Here is a 17,239-nt window from a genome sequence, read left to right on the forward strand (position 1 = left end):
ACACATTCATTAAGTTGTTGTGACATATATATATCTACATATATACATATATACATGTTGCTACATATTATATATGTATATACATACACACATATATAGCTTGAGAGCTTCTCAATGTCAGACGTTGCTGTAATTTATCTGCTTCAAGTCATGCAATCGATGTCAACTTTCTGTCTTCTCCTCCTTGTTAGTCTCCTCTGCCCGCCCCATTTCCATTTCCTCTTCCTTCTTTCTCACTCTCCTACTCTCCTCCCGTGTCTCCCCTCCTGTCACTTCCTCTCCATCCTCCTCACTTCCATGCTCCTCCCTCACTTCCACTCCTTGGCCACAGCTCTGTTTCAGCCTAATGAGGAGAGCGGTGGAGTCTGAAATACTTCAAGGGGAAGAAAAGGTTAGATGCAAAATTCAAGAGGTTGATTCTGTCAAGAACTTCATCTGGGATTCTCCGGTCTGGCAGATTCATTATTTTGTGAAAAGATAACTGATTGCATCTGAAGGAGCATGAGAGAGTGATTTAGATCACTTCCAGCCCCTGTCAGCAAACAATATCTCAGACAGCATCAGAAAATGAGACAGGGTAGCTGTGCAGCCAGGAACCCTCTAGACCTTCCCGTCTCACCCCGGTCAGAAAGGGCCTAGCGGCCAACACCAGATGATGTTTCTGATTTAACACCACACCGTTCATTTGTTAAGGTCATGATTTATCTTAACTGTTTATTTAGATGAATTTTGATGATTGTATTTATTCATAAAACCACTGCAAACATATGGTACAGATTATTTCCATCACTGCAGCATGTTTGTTTGTACTGCTTTATAGAACTGTTCCACTCCCAAAAAGAACCAATATTCTGAATTCTATCACCACAGAATAAGTTTGGTTGTTGTTCAACTTCATAAAAGTGGAATCATATAGAATGCACTCTTTTGTGTCTGGTTTATTTTACTCAGAATGTTTTGACATTCAATCATGTCGCTCTGTGTATTAGTAGTTTATTCTTTTTTATCACTAAGTTATAGTGTGTTGTGTGACTATGCCACAATTTGATTATTCATTTGTCAGTCGATGAATATTTGGGGTTTTCAGTGTTCTGCTGTTATGAATACAGCTACGGTAATTTTTTTCCCACAATTCCTTTTGTAAACACATGTTTTAAATTTTCTTTGGTAAAAAGCCAGGAGGAGATTTGTTTGGTCATACGTTTGCTGGAGTTTATAAGACACTGTCAAGGCGTTTGACAAAGTGGATGTTTCGTTTTACACTCCTTCAGCTACGTCTAAAACTCTAGCTCTTCCCCTTTTTAACAGCGCTTGGTATTGCCGAACTTTTGCTAATCAGTTGGAATTGGTGCCTCATTGTGGTTTTAATTTGCATTACCGTGATAGACGATGATGCTGAACATGAGTTTATTTGCTTATTAGTATTCATGTGATCTTTTTTGTTTATTGTCTGTTTACATTTTTTGGCCATTTTCCATTGGGTTCTATTGGGTTCTGCCCCTATTTGTCATTGAATTGTATACAAAGATTGAGTGTGAGTTTCCCAATAGTACCCTGCATGTTTATTTTTAATAAAGCTTTTTGATAAAAAGATATATTTAACAAAATAAAATCCATCTTTATTTTCTTGTTTGGTGGGTGGTGTCTTTGTGTCTCTTCTAAGAAATATTTTTTCCAACTCTAGGGTCACAAGATCACAAATAAATTACGCTTTATTTTAGAAGATCTATAAATCTAGCATTTGTATTTGATCTATAGTTCATCTCTCATTTTTTATATATCGTAGCAGTCAAGATTATTTTCCTGTGAATATGTCGGTGTTCTAGCAGAACTTCATAACGGTCTCTCTTCCCCATTATGTTGATGGGCTCCTGGGTTAAAAATCAATTGAGTATGTGTTTGTGTGTCTATTTCCAGACTTTCTATTCTGTCGGATTACTTATCCTCATGGCATTACCCATATCTCACTGTCTTGATCTTTACAGCAAGTGTTGAAATCAAAGAGGATAAGTCCTCCAAATTGGTTGTACATTTTCAAATTGTTTTCGCGGTTCTAGATCCTTTACATCTCCATCTGCATTTTAGAATTCACTTCTCAATTTTCTTTTTTCCCCCACAAACACACTGATGTTCCCTGACTCCTCAAACACAGTCGTTATGTCCTGGCGCCAGCTTTGGTTTCATGAAGGTGGAGATCTACCCTGTCTCAAACTTCTGGACTTTGAAAGGGCATGGAGGCAGGATAAATGGAGAAAACTATTAATCTTAATGCTAATGATTCATTTTGAGACACGACAATCATTTAATTCTAACACAAGCGTATTTCAGGGTAACTGGGCATTGGGATTCCCGGATTCTCTAATCACATTTGCATATAGTGGCCCCTTTCGGATTATATGAACTCACAAATGAATACACGTTCCTTCAGGGTGTTTAAGGAAATTCTGTTCCCTTGACAAAAACATGCCATTAGATTGTTTTTTAATTAACAATAAGGGAAAACATGCTTAGAAATATTTATGGATAGAATTGAGGCTACCATTTGTGTCCGGCCCTTCACTCTTACTGCCTGGCTACTCCTGAAGGTGTCACGGAGCTGGAACGACCTCACCTTTCCTTACCTGCTGTGCTCACCTTTCCTTACGTGCTGTGTTCAGTACCTTCCTGGGACCTGGCAGGCTCCGTTCTTCTTCTTTCTGTGCTAGAGATATCCCCCGTCCATTTTAACCGTCTGCAGTTCAAACCCCTCTCCACTGTGTTTGCTCACATCTAATTTTCAGCCTCCATCCCTGCGTGACTTCACATCCAACCTGCACCGTGCACCACGAATAGTCTGATGTCACAAAAGAAAAAGAAAATGTCCTGAAATAATGACCTGCATCGAAACTTTGTTAGGCAAAATTCTTGGGTTTATAATGTCGTGGCTTAGTTTCTGCTTATTCATTTATTTTTGGAATGGACTAGTATGAATGAACATTTTCTAAGTGTACATATTTGATTTTCTAGTTCCTGTCAATTAGATCACCTCAAAGTCAATGACAAGTGTTTATTAATACAGACTCTATTTAATTCAGGCCAACACCAAAACCCGTGGCTCTTGGGCCCACATTTGCCCATCGGACATGACTGACCATGTCCAGGGCTGGGGACTGGCTAGTGTCTCCTCTTCATTCTATAATTGTTCCTTGTCCTGTGGTTTCTTCCTTCCAGCTCAAAGATACATTAAGAAATGACATAATATAGTGAAATTAAAATATTTCTGTTTCTTTCACACAGTGATTGGGACTGCTTTCATTTTGGCTCTCCAAGCCTCAGTTTTTTCATCGGTAAAATAAATGGTTTGGTCTCAACACAAGGCTGTAAACCAGGGGCTTGCATCAGAATCACTATAGCAGTTTTAAAAATGCACAAGTGCCCTGGCCACGCCAGCAGACATTCAGAGGCAGTGAGTCTGGAGTGATGCATGATTATAAAGGGTCACAAGCGATTCTGATGCTGCACTCTCGTTGAAGTTGAGTAAATGGCCCAAATTAATGGCTCTCAAACCTTAGCATGCATGATAATTATCTGGAGGGCTGCTTAAAACACAAATGTTAGGCCTCACCCTTACAGCTTCTGGTTCACTAGGTTGGGAGAAGGTCCAGGAGTCGACATTGATAGCACGTTTCCGAGCAGTGCAGATGCTGCTGATCTGAGGACCACAGCTGCAGAACCGCTGCCCTCGATCAGAGACTTTCAGTCTTAACTGGATGTCAGAGCTTCTCCAACCTTCAGCAACCACCACACTGATTAGCAGCTGTCAATATCAAGGCAAGACTCTCCATCAGCAAAAATATTACAACTCGCTAAAGGCACAGATGATTTTAACATTTTTTAGCAATGAAGTATTTTAATTAAAGCATGCACCTTGGTTTTCTAGATATAAACACTTAATAGACTAAAGAATAGTGTAAACATAACTTTTACATTCTCTAGGAAACTTTTACATTCTCTAGGAAACCACAAAATTTGTGCAACTTGCTTTATTGAGATATTCACTTTATTGCAGTGGTTTGAAACCAAACCTGCAATATCTCTAAGGTATACCTGCATATTGTGGGGTAAGGGGACTCTTTGTGAATTACACTACTTACCCACCATTGTTTCCAGTGGTCAGTTTTTACACAAGAACCAAGCTCCATGCTATTCTGAGCTCCCCGCCCTACTCCCAGTAGACACTGGAAGAGATAGAATAAGAGGTCAGCTGGAAAATAACCAACAATGACTTTGTTGGGGCAACCAAGGTTCAACTATTGAATGTTTTTCTAAAACTTTTAAGGCAAAATATGATGAATTGCTCTGTTGCTCATATGATCTGGACTTTTAATATCCAATTTGATGGGTGGAAATGTGCCTGGAATGGATGTTCATACTGCAAAGGTAAGAGGCAGCTTTGATAATCATGAAGAGAGACAGAAACTAGACAACATAGGAATGCATTGAAGGACGTGGGTCATTCTGCTGGGGTCTTGGGGAACTGGCAGATAAAGAGGTTCAGGGTCTCTTCCAGCCATGCTCTCTGCCTCTGCAGGCATAAACAGACAAATAAGTCAATGGGTGTTACACAGTGACTGCTATCTGTTTGGTACAATGTTTGCAGGATACTGGCAGTAACAAGAAGGCTCCCACAGTCCTCTGGAAGGTGCTTCACCAGGAGTAGGGGAGACTTTACCTGTAGAGAAACAAAGATGAGACTTTTTCATCACACTTCCCCTCACAAACCACGCCGGCAAGAGGAGCATGAAGTGATAGAAATACGTTGAAAGAAAAAATCCACCAGGCTATAAATTTATATCAGGGAAATCATACGAAAGGCAAATAATACAGGCCAAACACTTGATCTGCATGAAGAAAAGTGTTAAGAAAGGCAGAATGAAACTTTTTATTTTTCTTGTTCTTTATTGGCCTAATAGATAACTGTCCAAAATAATAATAGCAACAACATATTAGATGATTATAGCTTACGAATAAGTAAAACCGATGACAGTCACATGTAAAGAATGGGAGGAAGCGATGGCATAAGCACCTGCCCTGCCATGAAGCACTAGCACTTAAATTACTTGTGAATGTATATTGCGAGTGATAGGGCAATCACTAAAAATATTTAAAAGGAAGTATAATGGATGCTAAAAGATGAGAGAAAATGGAATCATAAAACGCTCAGTTAAAATGACAGGAGGCAGACAAGATGGAAAGATAAAAAAGAAACACAGAAGAGAAACAAAAAAACAGTTATAATGTAGTAGATATTAGTCCAACTATAACAATTATCACTTTAAATGTGAATAATCCAAAATAACAATTAAAAGACAGAGGCTGACCAGGTAGATGAAAAAACAAGACTCAGCTACATGTTGTCTATAAGAAACCCAATTTCAATATTAAAGTGCAGACAGATTAAAAGTAAAGGAATGGTGAGAGATATTCCATGATAGTAGAAATTCTAGAAAACTCGAGTAACTATATTAATTTTGGACAAAACTGACAATAGAATAAGAAACCTTATCAGGGATAAAGAAGGGCAGTAAAGGATAAGGAGACCGACTGTCCAAGAAGACTTGATGGTCCTTAACGTGTGTGTGTGACTAACAGAGTCACACAGAGCATTGAAAGAGGTGAGACAAAAACAGACAGAACTGCAAAACAATATAGACATATTCACTATCATGATTGGAGACTTCAACATCCTTCTATCAATAATTGACAAATCCTGGCCAGGTGCAGTGGTTCACACCTGTAATCCCAACACTTTGGAAGGCCAAGGCGGGTAGATCACCTGCGGTCGGGAGTTTGAGACCAGTCTGGCCAATAAATATAGTGAAACCCCATCTCTACTAAAAATGCAAAAAATTAGCTGGGCATGGTGGTGGGCACCCATAGTCTCAGGTACTCGGGAGGCTGAGGCAGGAGAATCGCTTGAACCCAGGAGGTGGAGGTGGCAGTGAGCCGAGATTGTGCCACTGCACTCCAGCCTGGGTAGGACAAAGCAAGACTCCATCTCAAAAATAAAAAAAAAAATAGATAAAATAAATAATAATAATAATCGACAGATCCAACAGACAGAAAATCAGTAAGGACGTAACTGAATTGAACATCAGTGTCAACAAACGAGATCTAGTCGACCATTAGAGGGTACTTTATTCAATGACAGCAGAGTAACATTCTTCATGAACTCACACAGAAAACACACCTCAAGAAATTTTAAAAATAGATACCACACAGCGCATGTTGTGAGAACACCATAAAATTAATGTAGAAATCAATAACAGAAAGGTAGCTGGAAAATGCTAAACTAATTGAACATTAAGCATCACAGTTCAAAACAGCACACAAATCTAAGAACATTTTCAAAGATAAATTTTTTAAAACTTTGAACTGAATGAAAATAAAAATAAAACATAGAAATTTGTGGGATGCAGTAAAAACAGGGCTTAGAGGGAAATTTATAGCATTAAATGCATATAATAGGAAAGAAGAAAGGTCTAAAATTAATAATCTAAGTATCCCTTTTAGGAATTTAGAGAAAAACAGCAATATAAGCCTAAAGGATGTTAAGAAAATAAATAATAAAAATTAGAGAAGAAATAAAACACAAAACAAGAGTGCACTAGAGAAATGAAATAAAACCAAACAATGGTTTGCTGAAAATATCAATTAAAATAATAAATAGCTAGTCAGAGTAACTAAGAAAAAAAAGAAGACACAAACTGTGAATATCAGAAATAAAAGAGAGGCTAGCACTACTGGTCCCATGAACATTAAGAAATAACAAAGAAATTTAGGAAAAGCTCTATACCCACAAATTTGATAATCTAGATGAAATGGACCAATTCCTCAAAACACACAGTCTATCAAAACTCCCAAAGGAAAACTGATCATCAGAATAGGCCTGTATCTATTAAATAAACTGAGTCAATAGTTAATATCTTTCCCAAACAGAAAGCAACAGATCCAGATGATTTTCCTAGTGAATTCTGCAATCATTTAAGGAAGAAATTGTTCTAGTTCTCTATAATCTTGTCCAGAAATAGAAGCAGAGAGAATACTTTCTAACTCATTCTACGAGACCAACATTTTCCAAATATCAAAACCAGACAAACACATTATTAGGAATGACAGCTATAGACCAATATCTCTCATACACATACATGCAAAATCCTTAACAAAATATTGGCAAATTGAATCCAACAATGTATTAAAAATTATGCACTAGGATCAGATGGGATTCGTGTGAGGCATGCAAGTCTGGTTCAACCTTTGAAGATCAATCAATGTAATCCCTGTATCAACAGGCAAAAGAAGAACATCACACAATCATAACAACAGATGCAGAAAAAGTGTTTGAAAACATCCAACACACTTATTCACTATCCAAACTCTCAGCAAACTAGGAAGGGAGGAAAATGGAATATTTTATAAAAATATTTCTGAATATATAGAATGTTTTATAAAAATCTAAGTTAATGCTATACTAACTGGTGAGAATCCAAGTGCTTTACACCTATGATCAGGAACAAGATAAGGATGTCTCCTCTCATGACTTATTTCAACATTGTGCAGTGAGTCGTACCTAATGCAATAAGACAGAAAAGGAAGTGAAAGGCATACAGATGGGGAAGGAAGAAATGAAACTGCGTTTCTTCCCAGATGACATGATTGGCTATGTAGAAAATTCCAAAGAATCAACAACTATGCAGAGAGATGTTTCAGGAGGAAACATGGGGAAAGAATTAAGACCCTAGCTTGCGAGTCACATAATTCACAGTGCTTATTTTTCTTTTGCTCACTCTGAGCTGTTAGTAAAGTACTGTTTAAATATTCCAGCCAGGTTTCAGGGATCTAAGCTAGAGTAATAACATTAAATGGAGTGCAGCATCCCCTAAAACAAGAGTGGGATGAGGAGCAACAGTTAGTGAGAAATTCTCGGGATATGTGGCTCACAGGAGGGAAGAGCAGGCCTAGGAGGTCCAGCCACGTCCATGGGGAGATTCTCCCTCCACAGCTGACCCTTGGTGGACAGCAGGAGACAGAGGTTGGACACGAGGCAGGCTCAGTGCCCCAGGTGGCATGAAGGACTGCAGTGCCGGGGTGCATGCTAATAGCTGTCTTAAGAGCATCTCGGCAGCCTCCTCCCCCATCCACGTATTCTAAAGTACTTCAGGCCAATCTGCTTTGAGCAGCAGTTCCAAGGAAAAGCAAGAATCTCTGCTGCCAACTCTCTCTCCGAACCAAGAGACGTTCTGGACTCAGGAACCAAGCTTCTCAGATTTCCTTTGGAGTTGATGTTGATATTAAGAATTTCAACTCACCATCTAAGGACAAGAATCTCAATAGCAACTTAGATAAGCAAGCAGTAGACATCACATACATTTTTCTTGGAGAGTTGCAGTATGCATTTTCCCCGTTCAGTTTTGCAAAATAAAGCAATGAAACACTTAGGAAGGCATGACAAGGAAACATTACAGGCACACAGTGAGCAATAATAAGCAAGTCACATATTTTGCATCCCACTAAGTATTCAGTAGCAAAGCAATTTTAATAGACCCAGAAATGCAATCTGATGTTTGAATGGAGAGAGAAAAATTAGCCAGGTGAACTGGAGGAGGAGCCAAGGGCTGAATTAATTAGTCTAGGGCTTTTAAACCATGTTCTGCAACCCTGCAGCTTTACAGAATAAATTTCTCTTGTGAAACTATTTTAATATAAATGCCATAAAAATGGAAATAAGTATATTATAAATTCACAACCACTAGCCTGAACTTTAATACCCTAGTAAATATATTTTGCTACTTCAGACTTCCTCCGTCTGTGATGATCTGCTATATAAATTTTTTTACAGTACCTGTTGTCATGTAGGCAGCATTAAAGTTTAGATTCTTCCTTAAGTCTTAAAATCAGTTTTGTTGAAGGATAATTAATGTAAAATATAATGCACCCATTTATTATTATTATTATTATTGAAACAGAGTCTTGCTCTGTTGCCCAGGCTGGAGTGCAGTGGCACAATCTCGGCTCACTGCAACCTCCACCTCCTGGGTTCAAGTGATTCTCCTGCCTCAGCCTCCTGAGTATCTGGGATTACAGTGAGTGCCACCCTGCCTGGCTAATTTTTGTATTTTTAGTAGAGATGGGGTTTCACCATATTGGTTAGGCTGGTCTCAAACTCTGGACCTCGTGATCCATCAGCCTTGGCATCCCAAAGTGCTGGGATTACAGGCATGAACCACTGCATCTGGCCAATGCACCCACTTAAATTGTATGGTTTGATGGGCTTTGCCAATGTGTAACCACCCTCACAGTCCATAGAAAAAATATTTTCATTACCCCAGAGTTCCCTGTTCTGCGTCAGTGCCAGGTGTCACCATCCCAACCCCACGGAGACTAGGCCTCCTTCCTGCCACCCTGGGTTAGAGAAATGGAGCCATGGCCGTTTGTGAATTATGATTTTCATGCAACGTGATGATTCCGGGATTTGTCCATGTTGGTGCAGGTATCAGTGGCTCATCCCTTTTCATTGCTGAATACTAATGGATGTACGAAAATGTGTTCATCTTTTCATGCAGTGTTACAATAAAGGTGTTCTGAACACTGGGCTTCAAGTGTCTATGTGGAAATATTTTATTCTCATAGGTGAAGACCTGAGAATAGAATTATGTAATAATATTATGTATGCATGTTTAAAACACTGTGGAACAGTTCTCCAAAGTCGTGCTCCATTTTACAGCACCATCAGCAACGGCTGGGTTCCAGCTGCCTCACCTCTTCACAGATGTCTGTTAGGTCAGGCTTTGGGTTACAGGCATGCTAGTGGCTGTGTGGTGGTATTTCTTCATGGCACTGATATGAGTTTCTCTGGTTACAAATAATGCTGAACATCATTTTATGTTATTACTATTTGTAAGCCTTTTCTTGTGAAGGGCTATAAATAGTTCACCCACAAAAGTTAATTCCTTATTCTAGATATAAGTCCTATTTCAGATACACGTATTGCACGTATTTTCTCCCAGTCTGTGGATTGTCTTTTCTTTCTCTTAAGTGTCTTACTAATACTACTAGTTTTTATGTTTTGAGGAAGTTTAATTTATTAATTCCTTTATGGTTTCTGCCTTTTATGCCCTAGCTAAGACACTGTTATTATCCTGAGGTGCAATGCTTTTCTTTTATATCTTCTTTGAAAAGTTTTATAGTTTTAGATTTCACACTTCTAATAATGAATTTTGGATTAACTTTTGTGTATGTTGTGAAGTGAGGTTGAGATTTTCCCACCATATTGATATCTAGGATGACTACCCAGCTGGTCTAGCACTATTTGGTAAGAAGTTTATTCTTTTCATATTGAAGGATCTTGATACCTTTTTCAAAAATCAGTTGGCCCTATGTGTGCAGTTCTGTTTCCAGGCTTTCTCTTCTATTTAGCTCTGTCTCTTCTTTCACCAACACTTTCCCACCTTGACCCTTGTAGCTTTGGAGTAGATCTTGAAACCAGTGAATATGAGTCCTCTCACATGGTTCTTCTTTTTCAAACTTTTTTCAACTATTCTAAGTTTTTACATTTCCATACAGAGGTTAGAATTAACTTGTTAAGTTTTATAAGAAGAATCCCTAGTAGGGCATCACTGGAATTGCATTGACTTCAAAGTTCAATCTGGTCTTCAATTTGTCAACACTTTGCATTTTTTGGTATACAGGTTTTCTATACATTTTATTATTTTTTTCTATGATTTAAGTCATTGCAGATGCTGTTAATAGGGTATTTTTAACTCTAAATTTCCAATCATCATTTGCCAGTTCTTCCTTAAGATCTGATGAGCTTTAAGTAAGTTTGCAATTTATAAATATATTTATTTCATGCTTTTATTATGGAGGTGCAGACCTGTATTTCATTAGGGACTTTGGACGTGATTTTCTTGACTACCTTATAAAGTGGGTGGAGAAAGACAGGCAGGATGATGGTATAAAAGGCGGATTGAAATGCGTGTGAGTGATTTTACCTGGAGGAGCTGCTGTTGCCCCGTTCCCTGGTCTACATTTTCTCGAGACTCTGAGTGATGGCTTAGAAGGCACTTTGTCCAGCATAGCCTGGACTCTTTGTCCCAGCCCTGACTCAAGTTCCCAGCACCCCAACCCCTACTTGCCCACATTTGAATTTTAACTCGTGGTTCTTTCGTCTCTGGGACCACAGCCTTAGGCTTAGAATCCTGACGCCACCCCGTAACCTGGGCCCCCAGAGACTCACAGTCCCCCCTCACCTGTCTAGGGATTTCTTGGCCCCTGGTTCTCCGGCACCATTTTGGGATGAGCCACCCTCTGGCCTTGGTACCCACCACTGTCTGCGGGGGGCTTCCCTGTCTTATTCTCAGGCCTTTTTAACTCACCCCCAAATTTACCCCCTTCGTTGCTGTCCCACCTGCACGCTAAGGAAGGACACGAGTGAAACTTTTCAAACTTGCCAGTGACGATCCCGGAAGCAGAGGAGAGGAGGACCTGAGGGCATTTAGAACACTTACGCATGCACACACACACAGACATATGTGCACGAAATGAACTTCGAGTAGAAAACTTTTCCCTTGGGAGAAGCGGGCACCTGTGCAATGTGGAAAACTTCATATACAAATGAACTTCAGACTTGGGAATTTAAACTGAGCACAGGTTAATATCAGATGGTTATCGGCTAGCACTTAAATACCTTTTATTATGTGCCAGGCACTGCTCTAAGCACTTTGTGTGTATTGATTACAGAATCCTCACACTAAGCATTTGAGGTAGCTAATATTATTATGAAACTTTTACAGCTGTGGAAACTGAGGGATAATTAAGTAAAGTAAAATCACTTAAGATCCATATTGACCTGGTAAGTCACAGCAAGAATTTGAACTAGGCAATCTGTCACTAAAGTTTATGCTTAACAGCACCATGCTTAAGTGTGTAGGGTTGTCAACTCCAGCAAATAAAAGTACAGCATTCTCAGTTAAACTTAATTTCAGATAAGCAATAAATACTATTTTAGTACATATATGTCTCATGAAATATTTGCGATGCAATTATATTTTAAAAGTCATTGTCTATCTGAAATTCTTACTTAACTGGGCATCCCGTGTTTTACCCAGCTGGTGGAGGAGTGACACTCTTGGTTATATCGTGAGTGAAACTCAGAAATGCATAAATCCTGGCTGGCTAATCATTTCTAAGCTCTGAGTAACAGTATGAATGACTGAAGTGGCCAACGAACATTGAATGCAGAGCTTGATAAAGATGATCTGCATTTTAGGCTCAAGGCCTATGTGGGGTCCAGTAATTAACGACTCCTTCTAGTCTAAACCTAGGTCTTCTAACTGTCCCGAAAGACAAAGGGGGAAAATTGCACAGTCAACCTGACCTCCCACTCAGCTCCAAGCAGAGTGAAGCCAAATAAAAATCTAGTGGGGGTGACTTACCCTCTTCCCTTGCAGTTGCAAAGCAGGAGTCAGTGGCGCATCATCATATGACTGAATAAATGAAAGAGCAAATTAGTAACAAGTACTGGTAAGACATTTTCAGATCGAATACATGTGGTGAATGGGATCCTGCCCCCGAGAGTCCCATCCCAGTGTCAGCGGCAAACATCCCACTGTGAAGAGGAGCCCCCTCTCTCCTTTAAGAGTTGAGAGCAGCCTGCTTGGCAGGGACTGAGCACATCAAGGGAGCTGCCTCCCAGCAGGGGTGATCCAAGGAACAAAGCCTCACAACGGGAAAGAAGGCACACAGCTATTCCCAGTCTCCTAGGGAAGGATGTGGAAAGGAAACAGCCCCTCACACTTTTCTACAACACCTGACCAGGGAGAATAGGCATCCCTGAATTACAAAACCAAGGTTTTATAATTCTCAAGTTTTCCTAGAAATAAAATGCAGTAAAGATGAATCATTGGTTTTGCCAGATACTTGACATGATTTGAGTGATCACAGTGATCAAAGGATATACCAGCAAAAGCTGAAGCCAAGCTATCAAATAATAGTGAGATTCCCACTGGTAATAAGTTCAGGGTGACAAATCCAGACACCGATGTATCCACTCCTTGAAGAACTTTATTTATTTATTTGTTTATTTTTGAGATGGAGTCTGGCTCTGTTGCCCAGACTGGAGTGCAATGGCACAATCTGGGCTCACTGCAACCTCTGCCTTCTGGGTTCAAGCAATTCTCCTGCCACAGCCTCCCAAGTAGCTGAGACTACAGGTACCTGTCACCATCCTCAGCTGATTTTTGTATTTTTAGTAGACAAGGTTTTGCCATGTTGGCCAGGCTGGTCTCAAACTCCTGACCTCAAGTGATCCACCCCCCTCAGCCTCCCAAAGTCCTGGGATTACAGGCGTGGGCCACTATGCCCAGCCGGAAGAACTTTAATGAGAGAAAAAATACTAAGTCAATGCAGTTATCCTTAATTATTAATTCATATATTATGTATCTTTCATTAGAAACAAAACAGAAATTTGTATCGGGCATCATTAAAAATGTATAAGTAAACTTCCTCATGGACCAGTTTCCTTTCAGAATTGTTAAACAATTTACATGTGCCATCTTGCAGAAAGGCATAAATGGAAACCTAGCCAATCGGTTGAAAATATTTTTTTCACAGTGTGTGTTCTCTCTAGAAATGGCAGGTGCTCTGTTGGATCACAGAAATCTGGAAAAGTCAGCAGCATCAATCACTATTTTTGCTAATAATACATTATAATTTTTATCAATTATTACATACACATTCTGGGCTGCAGTGGGTGTAGGGTAAAAAGGGAGTGCTTTCCTTTTCACCCTCTGAGGGTTTGCTGAAAACGAACTGACAAAAGGCTGATTAATAAGAGAAAAAGGCATATAAAATTAATTTAATGTGCAGAACGTGGATAAATCACGGGGAATGATTACCCAATAATCTGATGCATTCCAGATGTTATGTACCCTTCTTCATAGGAGAAGGGCAGGTGTGGTGTAGGAGTAAATGTTTTTTAGGGGGAATGAATGGACTCCATTTTCAGACAATGGTAAGTAAATAATTGTCTTTGGGAACTGAATGAAAGCAGAGAACAAACAACGGTTTGGGACAACCGAACCATTAAAATTTCATCTGGGCTCTAAGTGTGATGCTCAATTTTTAGACTCTACCTCTGTGATATGAATTTTAATCTTCTCTGGTTAATGAAATTTCAGAGGAGGGATAGAAGGGATTGTGTTTCTCTTTGGGGGTCCAGTTTCTGGGTATATAAGGACATTTTGGGGAACAGGTTTGTGCTTTGGAAGAGGCAGAGGACTGAGAGACAAAAGTAGGGTGAAGGTGAGAGAGATCTTGAGCCTGCTTCTTTGGTTTAGCAGGTCACAGCGCCGTATCTTGGGGTATTGGTTTCTGAGCCCCAACATAAGCACCTTGAAAAGGTCTAGATCATACAAAGTTTTGCAGAATATAATAGATGAAAGCAAGTATGGCAAGAAGGTGCACAAAGACTCAATTTACATGAACACATGCACACACAAAATGTGGCATGGGCCAGGAGATACAGAAGGACGGGTGCCAGATAAGAGCCCTTCCTTTGGGTACAGGTGCTGCCTGACCAACCACATATATGACCGTGGTCCCATGAAATTTACATGGCGCTGAAAAATCCCTATTGCCTAGTGATGTCATAGCTCTCCGGTCTGCCTTTCTACCACCTTCCTTAGAACCATTACTGTGGTTTTACCTCAGCCTTTCTCAAAAACTTCAAAATAAATAAATGAAAGATGAACAGATCTAAAAGAAAACTAAGTAAATCCATAACTATAGCTGGAGATTTTAGCAACCCTCTTTTAATAATTGACAGAACAATCAGACAAAATTAAAAATAGTCCACCTGAACAACATTATCAACCAATGTGACATAACATCTTTTCAGAACACTCCACTCCACAATTAAGGAGTACATGTGATTTTAAAGGGCACATTGGAAAATCATATACATTGACCCTAGAAATAAGTATTAATACATTTCAAATTAAAATATTATAAAAGATGCTTTGACTATAACTCAATTAAATATTAATAATAATATTATATCCAACAATTTCTAACTTCCATGTGAAACAAAGATCAAATTTGTATTATTTTTTATTTCTGTATCTTCAAGGGTACAAGTGGTTTTTGGTTGCATGGATGAATTGTATAATGGTAAAGCCTGGCATTTTAGTGTTTCTGTCACCCGAGTAGTGTACCTTATACCCAATAGATAGCTTTTCATCCCTCATCCCCCTCCCAGCCTTCCCCTCATGAGTCTCCAGTGTCCGTCATACCCCACCCTGTATGCCTTTGTGCACCCATAGCTTGGCTCACACTTACAAAGGAGAACATATGGTATTTGTTTTCTATTCCTGAGCTTCTTCACTTAGCATAATGGCCTCCAGCTCCATCCAACTTGACATTATTTCGTTCTTCTCTTATGCCTGAATGAACAAACTCATTGGTTGATGGGCATTTAGGTTGGTTCCATATCTTTGCAATTGTGAATTGTGCTGTGATAAATATCTATGTGCAGATGTCTTTTTTGGTCTAATGACTTTGGTTTGGGTAGATACCCAGGGTGGGATTGGGTAGGTACCCAGAAGTGGGTTGATTGCGGGATTGAGAAATTTCCATGCTGTTTTCCGTGGAAGTTGTACTAATTTACAACGCCACCAGCAGTGTATAAGCATCCGCCTTTGACCACATCCGTGCCAACATTCATTATTTTTTGAATTTCTAAGAACGGTCATTCCGGCTGGCGTAAGACAGTATCTCATCTCGGTTTTAACTTAAATTTCCCTGATGATTAGTGATGTTGAATATTTTTTCATGTGTTTGTTGGATGCAAACATCATGGAGTGTATGTCCACAAACCCAGATGGCACAATCTACTACACACTGAGGCTACATTCCATCCCAGCCATGCAGCCTAGAATACCATCTGGCACATAAAAAGCACTCGATAAATATTTTTTTAAATAAAGGAATGATGAAAAGATGATCAGAAGGTCTTATGGGAACAGCTGGAGTCGAGCTGTGCTTTGAAGTATTAGTAGAATTTGAACAGGTAGTGGGGGAGGGAAAAGAAAAATCAGCCAAAAGAACAGGCTCAACGAAGGCACATAGTAAGTGCTGCATGACCGACCACACACATGACGGTGGTCCCATGAAATTTAAATGGCGCTGAAAGATTCCCATTGTCTAGTGATGTCAGCGGTCATCACATTGCACTAACATGCCATAACAATGCACTACTCATGTGTTTATGCGCATGCTGGTGTAGACAAACTCACTGCACTGCTAGTCCCATAAAAGTATCTCAATACAATTATGTACAGTACATACTTGATGATAATAATAAACAACCGTGTTACTGGTTTGTGTACTTACTATACTCCATTTTTATCATTATTTTAGAGTGTACTTATATTGTTTTAAAAAAGGTAAACTATAAAACAGCCTCAGGCAATTCCTTCAGGAGGAATTCCAGAAGAAGGCGTTGCTATCCTAGGAGACGACAGCTCCATGCGTGTTACTGCCCCAAAGACCTTCCAGTGGGATGAGCGGGGAGGTGGAAGACAGTGGATATTGATGACCCTGACCCTGTAGGCCTAGGCTTGTGTGTGTTTGTGGCTTAGTTTTTAATAAAAATGTTTAGAAAGTAAAAAATAAAAAAATAGAAAAGAGCTTATAGAATAAGATTGTAAAGAAAAAGTATTTTTGTACAGTTGTACAAAGTATCTTTGTACAATTATGTTTGTGTTTTAAGCTCAGTGTTATCACAAAACAATCAAAAGTTTACAAAATTAAAAAGTTTATAAAGCAAAAAAGTTACAGTAAGCTGAGGTTAATTCGTTATTAAAGAAAAAGTAAAGAAATTCAGTGTAGCTTAAGCTTACGGTGTTTGTGGAGTCTACTGTTGTGCATAGCCCTGTTGTAGGCCTTCACATTCACTCACCACTCCCTCGCTGACTCGCCCAGAGCCATTTCCAGTCCTGTAAACCTGATTTTATGATAAGTGTTCTAAACAGGTGTACTGTTTTTAATCTTCTATCCTTTTTTTAAACTGTGTATTTTCTATCTTTAAATATTCTTAGCTACACAAATAATCATTGTGTTACAATTGCCTATAGCATTCAGTACAGCAACATGCTTTACGGGTTCATAGCCAAGGGGTAATGCTACACCACATAGCCTTAGT

Source organism: Trachypithecus francoisi, unplaced genomic scaffold (assembly GCF_009764315.1).
Source record: "Trachypithecus francoisi isolate TF-2019V2 unplaced genomic scaffold, Tfra_2.0 Lachesis_group8, whole genome shotgun sequence".
NCBI classification, from domain to species: domain Eukaryota; kingdom Metazoa; phylum Chordata; class Mammalia; order Primates; family Cercopithecidae; genus Trachypithecus; species Trachypithecus francoisi.